Below are 26,837 nucleotides of genomic sequence, written 5' to 3'. Positions count from 1 at the left end.
TTGCTATATTGTCTTATAATATTGTAAGGATCCCACTCTGTTCAGTATATGACTTCATGTGAGCTTCAGATATTTTTTAGATGTTTGGTGTCTTTTGTCTGGAGTTTATTTTTTATGTGGCTTTTCTTTTGTCTTAAAACAATGTTGCTTTGGACATGATGTACAGCACCCTGTATTACTTGGTTGTTGCAGTTCCCATTATTTTGTGGTATATGTTACATTGAATGGGAAGGCATGGATGATACCTACAGACTTTGTATGGCCATTTAGTAACATACTCGCAGTGTAAACAGACTGGCTGGACATCAAGGCTATGTACATAGTTTCCATATTTTTAATGTAATAATGTGCTCCATTAAAGTCAATGGGCAATTGGCTGGCAGTGTACACACATAGTGGGAGATTTATCAAACATGGTGTAAAGTGAAACTGGCTCAGTTGCCCCTAGCAACCAATCCGATTCCACCTTTCATTTTCCAAACAGTCTGTGAGGAATGAAAGGTGGAATCTGATTGGTTGCTAGGGGCAACTGAACCAGATTCACTTTACACCATGTTTGATAAATCTCCCCCTGTATTTCTGGTAGTTAAAAGTTTCTGTGTTACAATTATTTACCACTTTTTTTTTTCCTGTAGAAAGTCCTCATTCACTTTGTGTACCCTGGCACTGGTGGAATTCACCATCATATGACCAAGTTCTTAAGAAACCTGTGCAGGAAACCCATGCACTCGAATGAACTTCCTGTACAGTAATGTTTAACCATGATGAATGCTGAATTATAAAATAAGAGGTTTGCTGCAGGTTTACACTAGGGCTTGGCGATTATTAGAATTAATTCGATGAGTTTGCCTAGATTTTGAGAATCGATTTCAATTTAAAAAAAAATAATAATAAATTCATAAATAAGAACGTGAACTCGGACCTGCAGGGGGAGCAGTGGTGCTCAGGGCAAGCTGCTCCACCTGCAGGTCAGAGCAGGACCACACGCATGCACCTGGAAGATCGCCCTCATACTAATCACTCACCCATAAGCATACCTCCCAACCGTCCCGGATTTCGCGGGACAGTCCCGTTTTCGGGGTTCTGTCCCGCGGTCCCGGAACGGCCCCCCGTGTCCCGCATTTTAAGTGGCCCCAGCGAAAAAAACAATAAATCAGTTACTCACCTGTCCTCCGGTCCCAGCAGCTCCTCTCCCGGCAGAGCGCGCACTCCCGTCATCCTCCGGGGCGGGCAGCGGGGTGTACAGAGTCACTAACTGTACCGGAAGTGACCTGCTCATGAATCACTTCCGGCACAGTCAGTGTCTGTATATCCCGCTGCCTGCCCCGGAGGATGACGGGAGTGCGCGCTCTGCCGGGAGAGGAGCTGCTGGGACCGGAGGACAGGTGAGTTACTGGTTTATTGTTTTTGCCGCTGGTGCCACACTAATGGGGGGATTGGCTACTCTGTGGGGCGCTATATGGGGTATTGGCTACTATGTGGGGCACTATATGGAGGCATTAGCTACTATATGGGGGGCATTGGCTACTATGTGGGGCACTATATGGAGGCATTAGCTACTATATGGGGGGCATTGGCTACTATGTGGGGCTCTATATGGGGCATTGGATACTATGTGGGGCACTATATGGGGCATTGTTTACTATGTGGGGCATATATGGGGGATTGGATACTATGTGGGGCACTATATGGGGGATTGGCTACTATGTGGGGCATATATGGGGGCATTGGCTACTATGTGGGCACTATATGGGGGATTGGCTACTATGTGGGGCATATATGGGGGCATGGCTACTATGTGGGGCACTATATGGGGCATTGGATACTATGTGGGGCACTATATGGGGCATTGCTACTATGTGGGGCTCTATATGGGGGCATTGGATACTATGTGGGGCACTATATGGGGGATTGGCTACTATGTGGGGCACTATATGGGGGATTGGCTACTATATGGGGCACTATATGGGGGCATTGGCTACTATGTGGGGCTCTATATGGGGCATTGGCTACTATATGGGCCACTATATGGGGGCATTGGCTACTATGTGGGGCTCTATATGGGGCATTGGATACTATGTGGGGCACTATATGGGGCATTGGATACTATGTGGGGCACTATATGGGGGATTGGATACTATGTGGGGCACTATATGGGGGATTGGATTCTATGTGGGGCACTATGTGGGGGATTGGATACTATGTGGGGCACTATGTGGGGGATTGGATTCTATGTGGGGCACTATGTGGGGGATTGGATACTTTGTGGGGCACTATGTGGGGGATTGGATTCTATGTGGGGCACTATGTGAGGATTGGATACTATGTTGGTCACTATATGGGGGCATTGGATACTATGTGGGGCACTATGTGGGGGATTGGATACTATGTGGGGCACTATGTGGGGGATTGGATACTATGTGGGGCACTATATGGGGGCATTGGATACTATGTGTGGCACTATTGGGGGGATTGAATACTATGTGGGGCACTATAATGGGGGATTGGATACCATATAGGGCATTTTTGGCGGGATTGGATACTGTATAGGGCACTATTCAGTCAGCAGCATGTGGTGACTGTAGGGGAGTGGCTATGGAGGGTTGATATAGGGGCGTGGCTATGGAGGGTTGCTATGGGGGTGTGGCTATGGAGGGTCGCTATGGGGGCGTGGCTATTGGGACCGCGGCGCACATGTCCCTCTTTGCTCTTTGCAAAAGTTGGGAGGTATGCCATAAGTACTCCGCCAGCCCGCACCCGCAACTGCCACCCTTCCCCACAAGATCGCCACCGACCTCCCGCTCGGATCAGATCCGCAAGCAGCAGCAGCAAGGCACTGAGCAGCCCCCGGGGCAGGAGAGACCCAGAGCGATTACTTGAGAGTGGGTGAGGACTCGGCACAGCGCCCTGCCCCCTCCCCCACCACACCTACCAGGTAACTAATACTACTTCACCCACTACTATTGCTACTACTACCCCCACTCTGTATACTACTACTCCCACTACTATTGCTACTACTACCCCCACTCTGTATACTACTACTCCTAATACTGCCCCCACTACTATTGCTACTACTACCCCCACTCTGTATACTACTACTTCCAATACTGCTCCCACTACTATTGCTACTACTACCCCCTTTTCTGATACTACTACTCCCAATATTACTCCCACTACCATGGCTACTACTACTCCGATTCCCAAAACTGCTACTACTACCCCCACTACTGCTACTCCCCTTATCTACAACTACACCCCTCATCTTCTATACCCCTACTATTACAACACCCCTCATCCACTATGCTTTTACTACTACAACCATCATAATTAGCAAAAAAATAAGTAAAAAAAAATCAAGTTTTTCTTTTTTTTGGGCCACATCGGCCAGCCCTAGTTTACATATTTACGATGTTGCTAAATTTTACACATTTGTTTGACACAACAAATAAATTTTCATTTGACAACATCATAATTTGCTAAAGATGTTGCTGTCACAATCTCAGTTGCCCTCTTGGTATCTGTCTCTTCCTGCTCATAGGCTGCTGAAATCCTTGAGTGTGAACATGGTCCGTACGGATCAGCAGAGATATACCGGTATACTTTTACACCAGCGGCCTCTATTCTTTAGCTCTCTATCTATGGCAAAACTCCTAACTAGTATTGGAAATAAAGAAAAGGTTGGATAGATGGTAAATATTTAACATGTCTCCACCCGTAAGCTTCAGACATATAAAGTACGCAAAAAAAAACCAACAGTAGAGGTAGATAGAAAGGTCAAGATAATAGACTAAGTTTATTGTGGTATCATATATACAAAGTGTAAGCAGAGTGAATCTATTGACAGTAAGAAAGTACCTGGGATAAATCTGGATTTAAAGGGGAAGTCCGCTGAAAATTTTTGGCAGAGTGACTTAACCTGCATATACTAGAGGGTACACCCTACCTCACTTCCTATGCTTTGTTCTGTTACTAGAGACAGATTTCCCCTGATAACAGGCAGTGGACAGCAGATTGCAAAGAAGAATCTAGTGGCCAAGACTTTTGAGCTATTTACAAATATGTTAGGAATCACATGACACTGACCATTTAAAGGGAAACAGCAGGATAGACTTATCCGGCCCACTTGCTCCACTGATTATCAATAAAGCGGGCCGGCTGGGTGACGCTGTGTGGGCTGGTTGGGTGACGCTGGCCCAAGATTACGTGAACTAACAGCGCAGGATCGGCGCACAGGAGACAGGCAAGACACGTACCTTCCTCCTTAGCATCCTGGGCGCTATAGAGGGCTATGAGCAGGTTAGAGTCGTCTAACCTGCTGATAGTTTCCCTTTAAAAACAAGCCAATTTTTGTTTTTGCACTTTGTCTCCTTGCTTTTTAAGAGTTATACTTTATTTGCTCCATCAACAATTTTTTATGAACCAACTTTTTTATTGACACCCAATTTTTGAACCATATATACCACTGTCTTTTAGTAGTTTACTTTTTTATGAATGGGAAAAGGGGAATATTTCTAACATGGATATATATATATATATATATATATATATATATATATATATTAGGAGACATCATTATATGATTGCTTGTTGGCTTACACTTAAGGCTATGTTTAAACGCTGTAAGAGACCGGCCGGGTCACGGAACGGCCAGTCTCTGCAAAGATCATCCCGGCCAGTACTGCAGATGATCTTTCTGGCTGCATCAGCGCGCACCCGCATCAGAACTCTCATAGCACATAATGAAGTAAGCGATCAGAGCCACTCGCTTCATAGTTTGCACTGACAGGTCTTTCTGCGGCCACTATTCACCGAAATGCGGCTGCAGAAAACTGACATGTCAGTTGTATGTGGTGCCGTATGGGATACCGGCCGGAGCATATACTATGTGTATACGCTCCGGCCTGGATCCCATAGAAGATAAGGCAGTTTGCCTAGGCGTACAAAGTATGCAACAATGGCCATACTTTTACGCCGTGTGAACATAGCCTAATACTTTATTCTATATATAAATATATATATATATATATATGTGTGTGTATATATATATATATATATATATATATATTATAGTGTACTATCATTCTATTTTCTCTTACTGTCTGAAACAGAAGGCCCCTAGCTGCCTTGCAACTGATGGGCACCCCGCAAATATGATGCAAGGTAGGCAGACACTTGGCAAAACCAGAGCATGTTATCTAACCAAATAGATGCCAAGGTTGCCATTGATTGTAGCAGGCAAGTATTGGAGGTATATAAAAAGTGTTCAATATAAGCATAGAATTCTGTTTACTCTATGGGGGAGATTTATCAAACATGGTGTAAAGTGAAACTGGCTCAGTTGCCCCTAGCAACCAATCAGATTCCACCTTTCATTTTCCAAAGAGTCTGTGAGGAATGAAAGGTGGAATCTGATTGGTTGCTAGGGGCGACTGAGCCAGTTTCACTTTACACCATGTTTGATAAATCCCCCCCTATAGGTGCACAAGTATACCCTCTTCAGATGGAAAGGCAGTAGCAGTTGATTTTGCCTGCTGAGACCATACTAGTTTAAATTCTTCAGTCTTCTGTAGCTGCTAATCCTTCTAGTATATAATTTAAAAAGAAAAACCTGGTTTTAGTTACAACCAACTTGCCTAAAATAAGCGTTATATATCATTCTCTGTTTCTCTGCTTTCTCAGAACTTTTTACATGGGGAAAGCGTAATCAAACTGTCCACACAAAGTATACAAGAAGAAGAGACATAATTGTATTTAAACGCAGACTTTGATGGTTTGACGAACAAAAAACATGATGGTAAGTCGAAGGAACATAATACTATTTATGAAACTTGAACTTGTGGCGTTGCCTCGGCTGAACAAAGTGCTTTTGCTACAGTTCTCATAACCTGAGTCTAGATTTATTGTAGACTATGATGTAACATTTGTTCTCATTCACAGATAATCTGTAAATCACATGTGCAGAATAGAAAATATTTTGGCCCAGTTCTTCCGTAGAATCTGCAAGAAGCGGCAAGGCGGGAAGGAGGTAAAGACAGTCTGGCTAAATCTCCCCCCCGTGTCCTATACCTTTTTGACCTGTTACTGTAGGCTACATCTTAGTAGAAGTCTTTGACGTATGACATATTATTATAATACGTATATTAATATACGTATGTATATTATGGCAAAAACACAGAAAAAGTCGTTTAAACTATGTTGTGCTAGTATGTTGTGTCTGGGCTCAGAAACATACAAGCGCTGTACCCCAACAAGATTTTATAAGATCGAGGCACTCAGAGAGGTAACTAGGGGGATAAGAATATTCTCTGTGTATCATAGCCATCCTCACGCCATAGATCCTTTGGGCACAGTGGCAGTACTTTAGGTGATAGTGTGCTGATAGCCCCCTATAGTACACAGAACACTAAGGAGGAAGGAATGTGTCCTACCTTCCTCTTCGGCAGTGTCGGACTGGCCCACCAGAGGACCAGTGGGCCCCTAGCTTTAGAACCTGCACAAACACTAACTGACATGTTGTTTACCACTGGTTCTTCTTTGGTGGGCCCCCAGGATCATTTCTTCTGGTGGGCCCCAGATACCCCAGTCTGACACTGTTCTTCGGCACTGTTCCCGTGCTGTTAGCAGTGTAATCCTCGTTCCGGAGCTCTGCCCCATTGCATGAACCTGCCTGCCCGTCCAGTCCATTGACTATCATTAGAAGGAGCCATTCGGCTCGTGTGATAAGGGCAGGGCAGTGCTCCTAACGGTGCTCCGTACCGAGGATTACACTGCTAACAGCACAGGAACTGTGATCTCCAGTGTCCCCCTCTGACTGAACATGCTTCACTTCCAAGACACACAGCACTGGCGCCTGTTATTGGCTGAGCGGCTGTCACTTCCGAAGCCAATCCGTCTTGGAACTGACGCATCTGCAATCAGTAAGGGACACTGGAGACACCGCCAGCAGGGGTAGCGTGGACAGGTGAGCATAGGATGTTTATTATTTTGTATATGCGGCTATGAAGGATATAGGCTAACACTGGACAACCCTTTTAAACAACACAAAATCCGCCTATCCTCCTTTTCTTTTTAGGATAGATGACCTAACCGGCTGTTAAGGTCATCTATCACTGGCCTGGGACATTGTGACCTCGTACTGTACATCATGTTTTTTATTCTTCCAAGTATTTTATGTTCTTTCCATGCATATGTAAGCTGTGAATAGTACACTGCTATTTATGTACTTGTCATTATGATTAATTTTCTAGGAAAAAAACAAATAGATTAAATGTTGATTTTTGGTTTTTGGAATTGCTGTATTTGTAAAAGAATAATAGTTTTTAGAGCCCATAGAGTTTTATGAACAGTGTGCTTTTAAACCGATTTGTATATAATAATATAATCCTGAGGAAATAAAAGGTGCATGTTAACATGCAGAGCTGACTATATTATGGAATCTTAAAATGTGTTTTCAGTTTAACCTACTAATTTTGTATGTATTTTTATTACGATCTGTTTAGGTCATACACAGTACCATCAAAAGAAATATAATTTTAAATGGGCACTGACTATCTACAAGTTTTTATTGTAAGCCTTGGATTACGAGCATAATTCGTTCCGGGACCGTGCTTGTAATCCAAATCCACTCTTAAACCAAAGCAAATTTTCCCATAAGAAATCATTGAAATGCTGACAATTGGTTTCACACCCCAAAAATCTTGTTTATATTCTGAATAACATGTAAAACTAATGAAACAAACATTTAGAAACAGCTGAATATGTGATATTATAAGTTACTGTACAGTATAGCCATCAGCATGTGGTGTATAATGTATAGTAAGTGCATAAACCTGAGAGAAGCAGGGCTGCTGTCAGAGGTCTGTGTGGTCACATGACAGCAGTGGAGAAGGGGCGTGTGTTCAGCATGGACCAATGAGAAAGTGAGAGTCACAGAGCTGTGCAGGAGGACAGTGATAGAAACTTCTCTATACAGCAGTGTGAATGGCTGAGTGTAAGTGCAGGTACATTATAGCAGCAGCAGTAGGTATAGCTGAGTGTAAGAGCAGGCACATTATAGCGGGAGAGGATGGGAAACACAAGGACTGACAGAGACTGCAGGGAGCATAAAGGAATGAGCAGGGAATATGTGGGCACATAGATGCAACACTCTGTCTGGGAAGAGAGGGGTTACAGGTATGAAGAGATTACCTCCGTGGACCTGTCCCCTGATGCAAGCCCCAGCCTGAAGTGGATCTGCTATGATTTGAAAGGTCAGGGAAACTTCCTGGGTCAGAGTACAGGGCTGTAGACCCCGCTATGCAGGCCATGCCCCTCCCCCACTCCCCCTCCCACCCAGTACAGGGAGCTCTTAAACCAAAGCAATGCTCTTAAACCAAGTCACAATTTTGAAAACCAGTGAGCTCTCCTTGCAAAACACTCTCAATCCAAGTTACTCTTAAACCAAGCTACCACTGTACAGGAAACTTTGTAATTCTCTGTAAAACAGAGAAAAATGCTTCTTTCTCATGTTTTTTTCCTCCTCTACCCCTCCTAAACTTATCACTTACTTTGGTTAATGTCATGGCCGCATAGGCCCTGCCCCCTCAGCGACCATTGGTGTGGGAGAATCTACGGGGGTGGGGCCTAGAGCTTTAGGCTGGCCTTTCCAAAGGGTGCTGAGGGGGCAGGGCCTATGCTACCATGACGTCATAGATGGGGGCGTGGCCAGGGGTGGATCGATATGTCACATAGGCCGCAAGGCCCTGCCCACATATACCAATCCACAGGTGATAAAAACTACTTTTTACCAGAAAAAGCTCCATGAGGTGTGATATAAAATAAGTAATGAAAGCTGTAACATTTATCTGTGGAGAGCAGTTAAAATGCAAATAATGGGTGACAGTGTCACTTTAATGTCGGTTGATCATTGTCTTTTACTGTCTATTAACATGTTAAAAGACAAACGAGGAGCATAGTAACCATCTGCTAACGTTGCTTCGTGTAATAAAAGCGACAGTAGCAAACTGCTGCTGTCTCCTATGGGCTGATCTCCTATGTTTATGGGCTATCTCCTATGGAGCCCCATCCCCCATCCCCTGCTGTCAGCACGTGTAATGGCGCAGTGAGCGGGGAGCAAGGGGCAAGTGAGCAGGTCGGTGCTCGCCGCTTGCTTCTGGAGATTGCCCCAAGTAATAGGGGCTTAAGACACAGGTATAGAGACACCATCACAGAAAGTCTAGAAAGTCTAAGTCTTTTTTTTTTACATAGTGTGGCAAATCCATACCCTGGACACAAACCCACCAAAAGAGAAAAGGAGACCCCACTCTCATAGATCTCTAGTAGGCACATTAGCAGCATGAAGAATATAAAGGACATTATACAGCAGTAGTGAGCTGTGTAAGCTTTGAATCCAGCCATAGGAAAACAGTTAACAGTGTTTTCCAGCTTTATGAAAAATTATGGGATGGTAATAGGAAAAAACCCTAAAAGAATAGTTCCAGCACTGACACCACACTATATACTATTCCAGCACTGACACCTCACTATATATATTTATACTCTGTTCTCCCAGGTCTGAGAAATGTCTTTGCTTTGCATTTTGTACTCAGTTCTGTGGAGCTGGCCACTTCCTGCTATGACATATAAGATATGAGAGATCGCATCTATCAAGAGATATTTACCCAGATCAAAAAAATACAAAGTATTGTACTGAATAAAAACTGAGGGCACATGTACCTCCCATTCCTTCCATTTACTCTTCCTACTAGGCAGCTGATTCTCTCTCTCTCTCTCTCTCTCTATATATATATATATATATATATATATATATAGATTTGCTCATTTTCTAATATTTCTAATTGTAAAGATATATTCTATGTATAAAGGTAAACATATCAGAAAAGAAAGTCAGCTTTCCCCTATCCACAGGATAGGGAAAAAGTAGGAGGTCTGATCTCTGTATCGGGCCCCGGCTTCTGTATTATGAATAAAGCCGCAGGTACAGCATGTGATCTGCGACTTTATTCAAGAGCCGAGTACGCTGGAAGAGCGACGTGCTTGGCTCTTTCCATTGGCTTCATAGGAATGAATAGAGCCGCGGGCCAAGTGCCGTACCTGTGGCTTTGTTCATAATACAGAAGATACTGAGATCAGCCCCGCGATTTTGAATTTATTGGACAACCTCTTCAAGGATTTTAACCTATATAGGCTGGAGAAAAGAAGGGAAAGGGGGGGGTCATAATTAAAACCTTTTAATATGTTAACGGACTAAATAAGGTTCAGGAGGGAAGTGTTTTTAATTTTAAAAAAACTGAATACGATAACAAGAGGACACAGTGAGAGGTTAGTTGCGGAAAAGATCAGAAAGAACACAAGAAAATATTACTTTACTGAAAGAGTAGTAGATGCTTGGAACAAACTTCCAGCAGATGTGGTTGGTAAATCTACAAAAACAGAATGTAAACCTGCCTGGGATAAACGTACATCTATCCTAAAATAATAATGAGAAGAAGGACAGACTAGATGGACCAAGTGGTCTTTTTCTGTTGACAATTTTCTTTGTTTCTATGTAATAATGCACGGAGTCCATACTGTTACAAGTACGAGCTGAATATAACCATAAACCCCCCCAATGCTCTCGATAAAGAGACATCTCTGTGATAAAAAGGTTAAATGTTGGAACCAGTAAAATCTAGATGTCACAGATGTGTAAGCTGACCTACAATGGCCATCTGACATTTCGGTAGTTTTCCTCAAGGGCTTGTACGTCTAAGAGTAAAATGGAGCAGTCTACTGATGTTCTCGACCATATGTTAGACCAGTAGGCGTAACTGGAAGATGCTACGTGATTGACCGAGTCATTTATTACAAGAAGACTTACTGAAGAGTCGTGATTTATATGTTATTTTTAGTACAAGCACGGAGCTTTGAACTCATTATTTAACCCTTTAGTGCTACAGGTTTTATGACTTCTGATAACTCTATGAAATATGCCAAAATGGTATCAGTTCAAGGGATCTAACGCATTCTGCTCCGCTACAGGCACTAAAGACCATATTACAAGAGGCAATTGTTGGCCGTATTTGGCCGATTAACGACCATTACGGCCATGTTTATCATGTGGGGTGATCATTGTCTTTTAACGCGTTGAAAAGCAAATAATTATTATAGCAAAAAGCTGCTGCCGTTGCTCCGTACAATACGAGCGGTGGCAGCAGACAGCCCCCTTTAGATGATCTTGGAAGCCCCTCCCGCACCTCAACGCCCCCCCCCCCCCCCCCCACTGCACTTAGACGCTTGTGGGGAACAAGGAGATCGCCCTGTGGGGAACAAGGAGATCGCCCTGTGTAACAGGGGCTTAAGGGCTCATTCACTTGGTCTGTGCCACGATCCTGAGGAAAATCACCAGAACCCCCCCTCTGCTGCATGGCACGGCTCACCGGAAGTGGCTGGGACTACACTGCTGGGAGAACATGTACGCTGGTCTGCCATGGGGAATAGGTTAGTAGTATTTGCGGTGACAGGAAAGCACATCATGCTCTCCTGTCATCTCTGCGGCTGGCCTGCGATCCGCACTAGGACATGTCCTATTTTTTGGCGGTGCGGGTCGTGGCATGGATCATGTGAATGGCTGGATTCACTTCAATGGTCCCTAAAACTGACAATTTTACAGGACATGTGCATGCAGCCTAAGGCGAAGTATATGTCCTGTATTTATTTGGAAACATTTAGAACATGGCCAGATCCATTTTGGCTCTTTGTAAGACCTCCATGTGTTTCTTACTGATGATACATTTTATGGTCTATTTATCTATTGTGAGAATATAATCAGCTGTAAACGTATAGTGTGTCAGCTATCTGAGTCAGAAACCTTCATCAACATTAAGATTAAAGGAAAGCCCAGAAAAAAAATCATTATGGACATTGACAGAAAAGAATAAATGTGCCATGACTACATTACAGCAAGATGAAAAATGTGGACTATCATAAGAAATAAATCACCAGGTATAAAAGCATAACAAAAAAAAAGAGAACTGTAATTGATGACATTTAAAAGAGGTTAAAGGAGATTAATAAAATTAGGCAGCCGACAGGGGCAGGGGAGAATTTGATCAGGAGTAGGAACTTACCTCTCCCTATGTCTGCAGTGTGTGGAGGGACCGTCCTCGGGACCCACGCCTTGCTCTGGGATCTCCAGAGCTAACACATTACGAACCGGCGGATGAACTGGCTGCTAAGCCAGTCAGTGACTGGGGGGGGATGCTGACAAGTCATGACGTCATCACAAGTCGGGAGAAAATGCTTCTGGCGGAGGGCCCGAGGCTGGTCCAGACACTTATTGTGGGCAAGGTGAGGTGAGTCCGTACTTGTAACCAATCCCCCCCCCCCCTTTGCCCCTGGCGACTGTTTGATTTTATAAATTAACGGACTTCTCATTTTAAAATACATTGCAGAAAAATACAATAAACAAGAATGAAATACATGACAGACTTGAACCAGTGCCGATTTTGGACAAAATTACAGGTGGGGCCCCAAGTATACTCAGTGCGTTGTACCAGGGTTATTACCATGGTCTGAAAAGGTCACCCCATGGAATATGTTCTAAGTACTTTACTGTGCCTAAATATAAAAATAAAGGGGGAGATTTATCAAACATGGTGTAAAGTGAAACTGGCTCAGTTGCCCCTAGCAACCAATCAGATTCCACCTTTCATTTTCCAAAGAGTCTGTGAGGAATGAAAGGTGTAATCTGATTGGTTGCCAGGGGCAACTGAGCCAGTTTCACTTTACACCATGTCTGATAAATCTCCCCCAATATCTCTGCATACCAGGACCAGATATTACCACCATTCAGTAACAATTACTTCTACAGTGTTATTGAGAAATACACACTATACCAAGACCAATATTACCAATAGCACCACTATACCACCATACCAGTAATTAATAAAAGTCACTTTACAAAGAGAAATATTCCCCACAAACAAAGACCCCCACACTTACATTATGAGCCTGACTCATCACATGACACAGAGCTGGGAGAGGGATGTGCTGAGCGTGTATTTCTCCCAACTCGTTCTCACAATCTGTATGGTTCTGGACACTCAGACCCAGGCCGAGCAAAACTTTTGACACATCTATATTACATGAGAAAAGTTTTTTGGAATGACTTTAAAGTGTCACTGTCGTTTTTTTATTTTTTTTTTTTCAGAAATCACAGGCGATTTTAAGAAACTTTGTAATTGGGTTTATTAGGCAAATATGGCATTATCTGCATTCAAAAAGACTTTCCCCATCCCCCCCCCCTCTCCTCTCTCTCATTAACTGTTCATTAACAGGAAATCAGTCAAGCCCAGTGTAACCTATGGAGAGGGGAGGAGGGAGATTAGTCACCAGCAGAGAACAAAGGATTACACAGCGTGACCTGTGTGAAAGCCGTATTCAGAGGTCAGAGAGGTCAGTGCTGACTGTCAGAGGAGATAGCCCGTGATGTAGCTGTAAATTAACTCTTTGTTGTCCTGTTTTGGTGCCTCGTCTACCTCAACCCCTCCCCTCTCCATAATAGAACCATGAAGACAGGGGAGGGAGTTTCAAACTGCTTTTTCATGATAAACAAAGTTTCTTAAAATCGCCTGTACACTTTAACCTCTTAAGGACATAGGACGTACCGGTACGTCCTATGTCCTCACTTGCACTTCAAAGCGGGGCCGCGCGGCGGCCCCGCTTTGAAGTGCCGCGATCCCGGGTGCCGCGTGTAGCCCGGGACCGCCACTATTAGCGGGCACGGTCTGATCGCCGTGCCCGCTAATTAGCTAATCGAAGGCAGCTGTCAAAGTTGACAGCTGCCTTCGATTACCGGAGGCAACGTTTCCCTGGTGTCTAGTGGGGGAGATCGCTCCTCCGGGACCTTGTCCCGAAGGAGCGATCTCCGTTACTGATGCCGGCCGGGGACGCGTCCAAGATGGCGCCGTCCTCGGCTCGGCACTCGTTCGTTTTCGGCTGCAGCAGCCGAAAGCAAACGAGTGCCGATCTCATGGATCTCTGCAGCATATCTATGCTGCAGAGATCTCAATGAGAGATCACAGTGTATATACTAGAAGTCCCCCAGGGGGGCTTCTAGTATATGTGTAAAAAAAAAAAAAAAAAGTGTTGTTAATAGTAAAAAGCCCCCTCCCCTAATAAAAGTCTGAATCACCCCCCTTTTCCCAGGTTTTAAATAAAAGTAAACAAATAAATAAATAAACATGTTTGCTATCGCCGCGTGCGTAATCGCCCGAACTATTAATTAATCACATTCCTGATCTCGTACGGTAAACGGCGTCAGCGCAAAAAAATCCCAAAGTGCAAAATTGCGCATTTTTGGTCGCATCAAATCCAGAAAAAATTTAATAAAAAGCGATCAAAAAGTCGTATATGGGCAATCAAGGTACCGATAGAAAGATCAAATCATGGCGCAAAAAATGACACCTCGCACAGCCCCATAGACCAAAGGATAAAAGCGCTATAAGCCTGGGAATGGAGCGATTTTAAGGAACGTATATTGGTTAACAACGGTTTGAATTTTTTACAGGCCATCAGATACAATATAAGTTATACATGTTATATATCGTTTTAATCGTAACGACTTGAGGAACATGCATAACAAGTCAGTTTTACCCCAGGGTGAATGGCGTAAAAACACATTTCCCCCAAATAAAAGAAATGCGTTTTTTTTTTTTCAATTTCACCACACTTCGAATTTTTTTCTGGTTTCGCAGTGTACTTTATGCAAAAATTCAGCCTGTAATTGCAAAGTACAATTAGTGATGCAAAAAATAAGGGCTCATGTGGGTTTCTAGGTGGAAAAATGCAAGTGCTATGCAGTACCAGTAATTTTTTACATGGTGCTGTTTTTTTATGCTCACTATAGTAGCTTACTATTGTGTGACCTGTAATCGTGTTGATTAGTCTGCAATCAATATAGTCTGATAGGAAATTACTAAGACAAAACAGGAAAGAAGAAGAAACCAACTAAACTATACGTTAATCTTTAATACACACATTTTATATATTCCTTGAGACTGTATCAACAAAAAACACCAGAATTTAGATATTGATGACATTACCTACAATGATCACCTGCATATTTCGCTAATATACCCTATACAGCCTGAGCCCTGTTTACGAGTAGTTTTGCATGGTGCTTGCCCTAATGACTGGATGACCATGTAGTACATTATGTGGCAGAAATTTTTATACCATAAAAGGACTCATGCACTCGGTTTGTTTAGTTCCTTTAACATACATTTCATTACTCAATACATTTAGAAACGTTCAACACTACATAATGTATCCTTTCTTGCACATTTACAGAAGCTTAAAGGTAATGTATCACCTAGATTTTTTTCTTATCAGAGGCGGGTACTGAAAAGGTACCGGGTGTTTTTGTAATCTGTTTCTTTTTTCTTTTTGTCATTTTTTTTGTACATTATTATAGTGCAATAATTTTGTCTGAGCTATTATCACAGATATTAGATATGCTTAGCAGCAAGCCCTATGGATCATAGGTAACAATAGACAGGGCCTGTCCTATTCAGATGAATGAGAAAGACTTCTTAACATGCTGAGTGACTTTTATAGAGGTGATTCTATAGGAAGGGAGACTGGTGTTATCTATCACAGTACTTCTGTCTGTGTTGATAAGGAGTTCACTGCTGGGAAATGATCCGTACAGAACATGAAGTCTCAGCTTAGTTTTAGACATAGTGGCCTAAATGGAGTATTTTAGGATATTTTTTATTAATTAGAAAAAATATCACCAAGAAGTGTTAAAGGAAATCTGTCAGCACCTGGGCCCTACCTGAGGTGATGATAAGCATTTGTGCTGCACTCTAGCACTCCTCACCACTCCTTCCTCCTCCCTCTTCTTTATGAATAATCAGTGTTGCCTGGCCTCCTGCTCCGTCAGCTGTCAGTATCTGCCAACAGAGGACTGATCTGCAAGTTGAATCTCTAGGGGTGAATCACCTGTCTAGAGACCAGCAACAAGTTTGTTTTCGGTGGTTCAATTCCCCTGTTGGAAATGCAATATAGTTATTTAGGCTATATTCACACTAGGTAAAAAACAAATAACAGCCGTTGTTTGCGCAATTACAGCCGTTGTTATGAAATACTGCCGGGTATACACTCCGGCCTGGATCGCATAAAAGAACATGCGGCGTGTTCACCCGTACAAAGTACGCCTGTTGCTGTCGATGGCAACAACAGCCGTACTTTTACGTAGTGTGAACATAGCCTAAAATTACAAATAATTCCCAATCAGGTCCAAATTAGTTTTTTTTTTAATACAGTGATGAGAAAAAAAAATTTAATAAATTTGGGCCTGATTGGGAATTCTTTGCCCTATTAAAAATGATACAATAATGAAATAAATAAATAACTATATTTCCATCGGGTGAATTTAACCAAAGAAAATAAACTGGTACTGATCTCTAGACAGGTGAATAACCCATAGACCACAGCTTTAACACAGGCTAAGAGATTCAACTATATCAGATTGCAGATCAGTCCTCTATTGCCGGGTACAGACTGACAGCTGAGCAAGCAGGAGGCCGGGCAGCATTAATTATTTATGAAAAAGAGGGAGGAGGAAGAAGTGGTGTGGTGTGCCAGAGTGTGGCACAAACACTGGGCCACAACTCCTCATTGACTCTTCATTACAGTAGGAGACCTGAGATTGTGACAAATCCACTGCACTGACAAATTAACAAAAGGTAGTATGCTTACTAGGAGACTGCCAGCTACAGCTCAATGTCAGCAACTCAGGTAGGGCTCGGGTGGAAACAGATTCCCTTTAACAAATATGTTTAACATGAAACCTGATTTAAGTAATACGTTATTTTCAGATTATACATTCCCTTTAAATAATTTCTTCCTCTTCTGTTTAATGCTTTTTCTCCTTACAAGCTGATGAAACTAGGAAATAGTTATCACACTGCCACAGACATACACCATGTAACTGTAAACTGTAATAGATAAGGATCACTGATCACTTATCACAGTTCTGAGAATGACGATGAATAATGGTGAAAAATGTAAAGTACTGTAGGTTGGTACTATTGAGGGTGCCCTTTAAGTCAGTAAAGAGCAAAGAAATCCTAATAAAAAACGAAAACCCGGAAACAGGCACTTTATGTATAAAAAAACAACAATTTATCTATTAGGTTTGGGCTATATGTCAACTAAGATCAAATAACTTTCCTTGATGGAATAAAATGTCAGCAGCTGCTGTGGCAATAGGTTGCAGCTACCTGTAAGATCCAGTGGTCATGTTTTAACCAGCCAGCCTGCAGTCCTAGATTGGTTAACATAGAGTTCAAGCTCCTCACTAGCCAGTAGCCCAGCTTGTAGCCATAAACTGCTACTGCTTCCACTGTCAACTGGCTGTTCTTGGCCCTACTAGGTCCAAAAGAAGGCGGCTGGTGTCGCCACCACGTCCTAGGCCTTGTGGGGTCACTTACACTGTGGCTAATGTGGTCAAATGTACGCCTGTCTGTCTTACTGATTCCCCCATTATTACTCTCTAAGGGTTCATTCAACTGATTATCAAATGCTTTTTGGGGGAAGTTTTTGAAGTGTTTTTTTTTAGTCCAGTTTTACAGCCAAAATGCTATTTAACAGGGTTATCCAGTGCTACAAAAATATGGCCACTTTCTTCCAGAGACATCACCGCTCTTGTATCCTGTTAAGTTGTGGTTTGTAAAGGGGTTATCCAGCGCTACAAAAACATGGCCACTTTTCCCCCTCTCTTGTCTCCAGTTCAGGTGTGGTTTGCAATTAGGGTTTTTTACTTCAATGGAACTGAGTTCCAAACCCCACCCGATCTGGAGACAAGAGAGGGGGAAAAGTGGCCATGTTTTTGTAGCTCTGCATAACCCCTTTAAACTCCATTCACTTCAATGGAACGGAGTTACAAAACCTGCACCCAAACTGGAGACAAGAGCAGTGCTGTCTCTGGAAGAAAGGGGCCATGCTTTTGTAGCACTGAATAAGTGCTTTACCTGAAAGAAGCACAAACGTTCCTATAAAGTGACATTTCAGTCCATTTTAAGCGTCTCCCAAGCTTGCACTTTGGACATTTCTCCTGTTGAAATCAATAGGACATAAAAAATATGTGATTTTAAGGCGTTTTTTTGCGGCAATAAAGGCCATTATTGTAGCTGCAATTGTTTAGCTTTTTTAATGCGGCTTGCTTAAGGTTCGATTTGGATGATAAACCTTCTGAAGCAAACTTTTGAAGTTTGCTCATCTTTAGTACCAACATATTTTGTAGCACTTCATAATTTAGGGTATGTTCACACAGAGTAAATCAGGCGGAATTCCGTGGCAGAACTCTCCGGCGCGGAATCCTCAGTGTGACACTGCTTCTCTATGGGAGAGCGAGCGTTCCTCCACTGCAGCGGCTCTCTGCTTCAAGAAGTGACAGGTCCCTTCCACGAGCAGGGAGCGACGGCAACGGAGAGCGGCGGCAGCGGCGGCAGCGGAGGAGCGCACTCTCCCATAAACAGGCTATTCCGCTGCGGAATTCTGCCTGACTTACTTAGTGTGAACATACCCTTTTAGAGCATAAGTACTGGCAAAATCAGGGATTACATAGTAACAAAGTATTCAACATTATAGATATGGCTGAGGGCCTCGCTAAGAGGGGTAAAAGGGATAGATATTAGCCATTAAACCAGCCAGTGTCTATGTATACATACATTAGAAGTACATGTGTGTGTGAAATATACTGTTTAAATATGGGATTAGATTTTGGGGTGTAAGGTGCGGGAGGGGTCGAGATTAAAGGGCAACTCCGGTGATTTAAAAAAAAAACTTATTTAACACACATTACAAAGTTATATAACCTTTTATAACGTGTGCAAATAAGCGGTCTGGCCCCGTTCCCCCACTTTTCACCCCCCCCCCCCCCGGAAGTTAAATAAAGTATACATACCCAATTACAGTCAACCTAGTCCTCTTCTCCCGGGCGCCATTTTGTGATGATGTCGTCACAGCAGGGGGCGGTCCTGGTCTCCTTCCTACTCGGCGTCTTCTGGTAAGGATGATGGAACATGAAAAGGCTGCTGGTGCATTTGCGCACCAGCAGCCTTTTCATTGGCTGGACCGCATCACGTGACCTCCAGCTTGCTCAGCCCTGATTGGCGCACTGGCAGCCTTTTTTCATCGCATTCACTTCACACAGACCCGGAAATGAGGGAGATCGCAGGACGGCGGCCGAAGGATACGGAAATGCGGACGGCGGGCGATTCAAGTGGCAATTGTCACCGGAGGGATGGTGAGTATAAAGTCTGTGTGTGTGTCTGTTTTTTTTTTAGGTCCTGCCAAAGTTGTCCTTTAAATAGAGAACAGTCCGATTGAAGATTAGAATCTGACTAAAATGTTTCTTTAAGGCATGCCACTGTGGATAAAGGGGTACTCTGGGGAGGCAGCGCCAATTCCTCAGTTGTGGAATGGAGATTTTTTTGTTCATATTCTTATATGAGTTTGTTTGTTCATATTTAGAGATGAGCGAACCGGGTTCGGGTTCGAGTCGATCCGAGCCCGAACGTTTGGTATTTGATTAGCTGGGGCTGCTGAACTTGGATAAAGCTCTAAGGTTGTCTGGAAAACATGGATACAGCCAATGACTATATCCATGTTTTCAACATAGCCTTAGGGTTTTATCCAACGTCAGCAGCCCTCGCTATTCAAATGCCGAATGTTCGGGTTCGGATGGACTCCAGCATGCTCAAGGTTCGCTCATCTCTTTTCATATTCTTATATATGTTATAAATTAGGAGCACAGCATAAATTTCTTCTTCACATCTTTAATGTATAGAACACATCATGTGCAATTGTATTTTACAGACTGAATCCGGATTGTAAAGATAAGACCCGACCCTTATCTAACCCTAGATATTCAGTTACTAAGTTCTCCACAAATTCCCTTCCTTGTTCTAGCCTGGTACAATGTAAATTTACAAGAATTAAAAGAAATCACATCAGCCTTTAACCCTTAGAGGACCAAATGAGACCAAAAATGCACTCTGGAATTTTTGGGGGCTTACGCCGTTTACCGTGCGAGATCGGGAATTAAATAAATTAATAGTTCGGACGATTACGCACGCAGCAATATGAAACATGTTTATTTATTTCTTTTTATTTATAAAATGGGGAAAGAGGGGTGATTCAAATTTTATTAGGGAAGGGGATTTTTTATTAATAAAAAAAAAACATTATTTTTTTTACACACATACTAGAAGTCCCCCTGGGGTTAGGGTTATTCCCCCTGGGCAACTTCTAGTATCACTACTTTGACCTCTCATTGAGATCTATGCAGTATAGTTCTACTGCATAGATCAATGAGATCAGTGTTCTATTGCTTGCTGCTGCAGCCGAGAACAATAAAATGCCGAGCCGGGATCAGCGCCATTACGGCCCAGACCCCGACCCGGGACAGATGCGGGGATCGCTCCTCCGTGATCGTGTCACGCATGGGCGAACCCCCCACTAGACACCAGGCATGTGGAAAATAAGCATTCAACTGTCAACTTTGATTGGACCATGCCCGCTAATTGCCGCGATCCCGGGCTGCAGAAAGCACCCGGGATTGTGGCGGTTCAGAGGGGGGTCGACGCGCCCCCCCCCCCCCTCTGAACACCCTTAACCTTTACAACCAAAACCACCATTATAAGTGGCCCTATAAGTTAATGTAATGACAGGAGAAAAACCAAGGCCAGGTATGTCCACAGAAATTATCTGGCCACTCCTTGTGTTTTGAGACTCTCAAAGTGTAACTGTCATTTTTTTTTTTACAGAAATAAGTAGTATAAGCGATTTTAAGAAACTCTATAATAGGTTTTAATATGGCCAAAAAACCTCTTTCTGTACTCAAAAAGAAATTTACAAGCCTCCCCCCTCACTTGTTATCTGTTCATTATCAGGCAAATCCATCTTCTTTACAGAGAAGCCAGTGAAGACTGGTTCTGCTGTGTCCATTATATCCTATGGAGGGGGGAGGGGCCGAGGGAGATGAGTGAACAGGAAGAAGAGACATGAAGGTCAGCTGTTTGCAGACTGTCTGGGCACCTAAAACGCTGGATTCAAGGGTCAGAAAGGTCAGTGCTTATCTAGGAACTTGCTGAGAGAAGATTGCAGGGTGTTGTGCTGTGCAGGACTGCTCCGTGCTCACTCACTCCTCTCAGCCCCTCCCCTCTACATAGAGCTTAATGGACATATAAATTCTGCTTCTTCTGAAGTCAGGGGGGAGCTAGGAAACTTGCTTTTTCAGTAAAGAAGGAAACTCTTTTGCTAAATAAAACCTATTACAGAGTTTTGTTTTTAAATCATTTGTACTGTTGATATTTATTGTTTTCAGAAAAATGACCCTGAAATGACTTAAATAAGGCTCCACTGTTTAGTTTTTTTTTTTTTTTGCAGATTTGTATTTCCCAGGGAGCAATGCACCAAGGATTTCACTGTATTGAGCGCTGTAACTAGCAGCCAGCAGTGTTTTCTTTGGCTGGTCTCCCTGAGATCAGTGATCTGTTTCCCATATGAATCATCCAGTAAGGGGATATAAGGGGCTGAGTCAGGCACATCGTGCAGAACACTGGCTGCTCTGCGTCTGCTACGGCAGTGTAGCGCTTGTCACCTGGCTCCACATGGCGCTGCTCCTTAGGGGCTCACTGCTGATGTTGGTGACTGCATTCCCAAGTGAGCAGAAGAACCAGTCTCCGCTCACCAGTGTCCTGCACAATGTGCCCGACTCAGCGCTGCCCTTTATATTCCCTTACTGGATGATGACAGCTCTGATGCAGGAAGGAAGACAGAACACCAGGATGGTGATTCGCACCTCATATCATCCCAGTGGTTTCTCTCCCGTCCCACACCGGAGCTTACCCTGCTTCACGCTCCCATCCCTGCCACAGCCCAGCTCACACTTCAGCATGTTAGACAGCGGATCGTGACATCACAATTTTTGGCAGGAAATGAAGACTGCATGCTTTAGTAAATGGGGGTAAAAAGCTTTTTATGTGCATTTCCCCAAATTAGTGTATATTGAGAGGTTGTAAAAACTTTGTTGGGCTATAATAACATAATTGAAAAATAGGTTTTGGCCAGACTTCTCCTTTAAGTGAAGATACATTTAGCAAGAACTTCAAAAGGAATGAGTTTCATTGTGTTCTTTATCATTAATGTCCCTTGATTTGATTAGACAAGATGAAACCTTATCCATTCACAAGTAGGTCACTGGGAGAAGCGGAAAAATAGAATATTTTGTTACTCAGAAATGTATAACTTACTTACAGGAAGCTTTGCCCGCAAATGCATGAATCACTTTTTAAGTTTAAAAGAAATACAGTGCAAGGTACAAGCTGTAAGTGTAGAAAACATCCACAAAGGCTAAGAGGGTGCTCTGCTTATAGAGATATAAGAGAGCTCAAGGCCCAATGTGACGTGAGTAATCAAGAAATGGCAGGGGATTGTAACTAATGGAAGAAATGAGTCGGCTACATCTAATACTGGAGCTCAGTGCTGAGGTATAATTCAAATGAAAAAAAAACTGTGACTTTTTCTGACTAGTTTTAGCCATTTGGATTTCTCCTTGTGCTTGGTGAATTTATCAAAAATTGTGCAGATTTTAAAAAATTGCACCTAATAATTATTTGTACGTCGAATAATGGTTCATAAATATCACTAAGACCAAAAAGTGGGTGTCGGCAACACTTATTAACCGATAAATAGGCACAAAGCCCTTGATAAATGAACCCATTGTGTTAGAATACTGTTTTGCATTTCCAAATCTAATTCTTATATTCAAATTTAAAGGGGTAATCTGCTCAAATATAACTTTTCAAATGTTGCTGCCCATGGTGAGACTAACAATTCCGTCCATACTTGTTATTATCTATTCAGCCTCCTCTCCCAGTTCGGAGCTGCTGCTTTCTGCTAAACAAATCACAGCAATCACTGAGCTAAGGGAGATTAGCAATAAATAAATAAAATCCTATGTAGTACCCAATCAAGAGTCTCCACTGATACATTTCCCTCTATAAAATTTGAATATGCAAAAAAGGGATCTGTGGAGCCTCAGTTGCGAGTCTCAAAACACAGGAATAGCCAGATATCCCCCCAAGGAAGAAAACCTGTTGCCAAGGTGTGCCTCCAGTGGGGAGATCACCAAACCACCCTGGTACATAGCCTCTTAAATCCCACTCTGTTGCGAGATAGGGAAATAGCAGGGTGGCCCTTTTGCATCATAGTCTAACTCAGTTTCAAGAATTGCAATATGACAAGGGTTTACCAAAGCCAGGCATCCATCCACAGACAGCTGTTTCAGGGTATTTGCCCCTCATCAATGTGGAGCAGGATTCTGGCTAGCGGGGACAATGAAAAATAGACCAACAAAACACAGCAATCACTGAGCTCAGGTAGATCAGTGAAAAAAATCCAATTAAGTATTTACCCAAGTCTCAATTAATACATTGCCCCCTATAAAATTTGAATATGCAAAAGAGGGTTCCGTGGAGCCTCAATTGCGAGTCTCAAAACACAGGAATAGCCAGATATCCCACCAGGGAAGGAAAACTGTTGCTTTCTGCTAAAGACACAAAAAACTGTGTGTGTGCTTTTCTCTCCTGTCTTCCTCTCCTCCCCCCTCCTTGGCTGATGTAAACTAGTCCCTATCTGAAAATTTGTAGCAACTTTGTAGAGCTGAGAGGATTAATCACAGTGAACTCCCATCATTACAAAGAATCTACAAAGTTGCAACACCTAGACAATGGCGAACTTTTGATATGTCTCTAAGAAACATGAAAAGTTGACACTATATTGATATCCATATTCTTTTTCTTCCAGCCATTCTTCTGTTCAAACTGCATTTCAAAACCCTTGGCGGTGACAGGTGTTTTTGGTTTTGATCAGATTTGTCATTTTTAAGATATTTATGTTTAAAGACCCCTAATTTCCCATAGGAAATAATGGCCCATAGGAAATAAGGGCCACACTGTAAACTCTAACAGCTAATCACAGCACATATGCAAATAGCTGAAATATAGCAGCCAATAGAAATTCTAATGTCTTATCAGTCAATGCCTGACAACATCCACACAGTCACATGTCCACTATTGGCCAATAGAAGATGTAGAAGATGGAAGGTCCTTAACAATTTTGTCTCACGGACATAAGTAAGATTGTCATGGTAACTGAGCAATGTTCTTTACCATTAAAAAGGCTGCTGTGGATATCACTGTCAGGGTGCCTTCACACATACTGTATCGCTGTGTATCGCTGCGAGTTTCTCGCTCATTAATCCACAGTGATACTGATTGCTATCAAGTCAATGTATGTGTATTCTCACTGCGTGTTTGGTGCGATTTTTACATGAGAGTTTTGATCTTCATATGATTTTCACAGGCGAGTTCAACACCACAAAAAACGCAGCTTCTTTCATGCGAGTTTGATGCGAGTTTTGTGCAAGAAATAAGCAGAGATACAGTACGTGTAAAGGCACCCTTAGGGTACAAACCCACACACCGTATACGCAGCAGATACGCAACAAATACGCAGCAGATTTGATGGTGCAGATTTGATGCTGTGTTCAGTTATTTAGATCTAATCTGCTGCGTATTTGCTGCGTATCGCAGCAGTGTATACGCTGTGTATATGGTGTGTGGGTTTATACCCTTAAAGGGATATTCCCCCAAGAGGTAAAAGATGGTCTAAATCCATGATAGGAAACTACATTTCCCATCATGCAATGCTTCTGCCTAATTGGTCCATAATGTAGCAGAGCTGATACTCACATGATGCAGCACAGTTGAGGTAGTAGAGGTGACATAGTGATGAAGTAGAGGTAAGTTAGTGATGTACTAGAGGTGAGTAAGTGATGTAGTAGAGGTGAGTCAGTAATGTAGCAGAGGTGACTCAGTAATGTAGCAGTGACGAGTAATTAAAGTAGCAGAGGTGAGGTGGGGTGAGGTGGGGTGAGGTGGGGTGAGGTGAGGTGGGGTCAGTCGCGGAAGTGCCATAAATAATGGCCAATAGGAAATAATGGTTACACATCCCCACCATATGCAGCAACCGTATGATGGGCAGAGCAAGCTGCAGGCGTCCGGGGTATGGAAAAAAGAGATATGGTAGAGTGGCGCTGTGCCCAGAAAAACACATCTCTGTCACCTGTCTGGCCACCCTTGTATCCTTCCGGTATTACTGTACCTCCTCCTATGCCCCTCAGATCTCACTGCTGATGTTTTTTTATGAGTTTTTATTTGGTGTGCGTTGGAAGAGGGGTAGTCTTATACAGCAAGCATATTCCAAACTCTATATTTTCATTGGAAAAGTTGGGGGTCGTCTTATACACCCAATCGTCTTATATGCCAGCCTTATATGGCTTACTAGTAATGATGGTAATAAGGCTCCCTTTGCTCCATAGAGCAATAATGTCCACCAGTGCTCCATATATTAATAGTGCCCCCTGTCTTTTCATGCTGTAATAATGCCCCCCCCCATACCCTTCATTTTGCAATAATTCCGCCTGTGCCCCCCATATAGCAGTAGTGTTCCACGGTGTCACTATATGGTAACAATACCCCCTGTGCCCCATATTATAATAAAGCCATCTGTGCCCCCCACATTGTACAAGCCATCCTTACAAATGTTTTTGAGCATGTAAATGTGCTGGAAATGTCAGGCAGCATAGAGCAAATAGCTGGTGTATATGTAAACAACATAGTGTCATCCATTGTATCCTTCTGCAAGTGATATCATATGGCAGGTCACAATGGGACAATGAGACTCACTTTTTATAATGGTGTGTTGACGTGAACTTTCATAACTGTACTACATATCACAAGGACAGTGGTTTCCTCTCTGAGAAAAAAAAAAGCCTTTTAGTTTCATTTCCCCATTTGTCCGGGAGTGGCAGCCGGGAAAACCTTACTGCTGTAGTTTCAGAAATTGAATATAGAACATCAGTCACACAGATAAATACAGTTCCTAAAGCTGGTATTGCTAAATGATATACTGAAAAATTAATTTGCATTGTAAATGTAAGGGTATATTGTAATGTTAAAGTGTAACTGTCATATAAATGTTATTTTTCAGAAATCAATAAATATCAATAGTACAAGCGATTTTAAGAAACTCTGTAATAGATTTCATTAAGCAAAACAGTTTCCTTCTGTATTCAAAAATCTGTTTTCCTACCTCCCCCTCACTGCTGAAGCAGGATTTCTGTGTCCATTATGCGCTATAAAGAGGGGAGGGGTCAAGGGGGGTGAGTGAGCATGGTGAGGAGAAAAGCAGGGCTGTACTAAACAGCATCCTGTAATCTTCTCTTACCAAACTCCACTGACCTTTCTGAGCTCTGAACCCAGCATTTTACGTTCCCAGACACTCTCCAAACTGTACAGCTGCTTGACTGCCCTTCTTGCTAACTCCCCCCCCCCTTCATAGGTTGTAATGGACTCAGAAAACCCATCTTCACTTTGCTCCTCTGTAATGAAGACGGCTTTGCCTGATAGTGCACAAATAAGAATTGCATGACCCTTCTCTATACCACATCACTCCCAGTTACTTTGGCTGATAGCCGGCATTAGTGCTGCAAGGTCTCCCGGGCTGACTAAGCAACTTCTTCAGCCTCTGTGCAGCAGACTGAAGCAGCTGAGCTGTGATATAATGGATCAATGTAGTACATATTTTATGGGATAATTAAGTTAAAAGGTATAATAGATGTCACATTAAAAGGTATAATAGATGTCACAAAAAATTAGAAAGAAATAAGACCTCATATGTATCTGTAGGTGAAAAAATTAAAGTGGTATTACCTTTTAACA

Source organism: Dendropsophus ebraccatus, chromosome 6 (assembly GCF_027789765.1).
Source record: "Dendropsophus ebraccatus isolate aDenEbr1 chromosome 6, aDenEbr1.pat, whole genome shotgun sequence".
Taxonomy (NCBI): domain Eukaryota; kingdom Metazoa; phylum Chordata; class Amphibia; order Anura; family Hylidae; genus Dendropsophus; species Dendropsophus ebraccatus.
The sequence above is the reverse complement of the archived record's forward strand: the minus strand, read 5'-3'. Positions refer to the sequence as shown.